We start from the raw sequence: 767 nt of genomic DNA, 5'->3' as shown, positions 1-767 counted from the left end.
AGACTTGAAATTTTCAGGGTATCTTAAGGTCCACTCCTAGAGAACGAAACGCCTACGGCAAATCCTGGCAACCACCCCTAAAGGGCCAAAAGGGGGTATTAAAGAAAATGAGGTAGGCCAATAACGTCAGAAAAAAATGTTTATTTTATGATCTCCTAAGGGGTAACTCGTCAAAGTAGAATCCTCCGGACGAAAATTCCGTCCGTTTTGCTCTATCTTTTACCGTTTGGGCGCTAGAGAGAGAGTTTCTCTCACAAAAGTGGCAAAAAATGAATTTATTATTAATCTCCGAAAATACTGGATGGTCTCCTAAGGAGTAACTTGTCAAAGTAGAGCCCTTGGGCAAAAATTTCGTCCGTTTGGCTCTATCTCTAACCGTTGAGGCGCTAGAGGGTCTTGTTTGACGATAAAAAGTTAAAAATTGCTGTAGTGAACAAATAAATGTAAAAGGCCCAAAACCTCAAAAGAGGTAAGAAACTCCCTCCCCCCACCCCAAAAAACGTTTTCTAAGCAGAAGGGTGGGTTGTAGTCGCGGTGTTTCACCGTTACATCCCATTCTCGTGTCTACGGGGCAAATTTTAAGGACGACGGGCTTTGCGGGCCGAAGGCCCGTGACATCATTCAATTATGTTCTACAGCAAATCGCGTGGCAGAAATAGTCGGGCCGCAGGCCCGACCATCGCCGCCGGCGGGCTAAGCAGGCCCGGCCCCTGCCGAACGGAGTTGCCGGCGCAGCGAAGCGAAGCTGGCAACTTCGTTTGGCGGTA

The sequence above is a fragment of the Frankliniella occidentalis genome, unplaced genomic scaffold, assembly GCF_000697945.3.
Source record: "Frankliniella occidentalis isolate FOCC.00 unplaced genomic scaffold, Focc_3.1 Scaffold55, whole genome shotgun sequence".
In the NCBI taxonomy this organism is placed as follows: domain Eukaryota; kingdom Metazoa; phylum Arthropoda; class Insecta; order Thysanoptera; family Thripidae; genus Frankliniella; species Frankliniella occidentalis.
The sequence above is the reverse complement of the archived record's forward strand: the minus strand, read 5'-3'. Positions refer to the sequence as shown.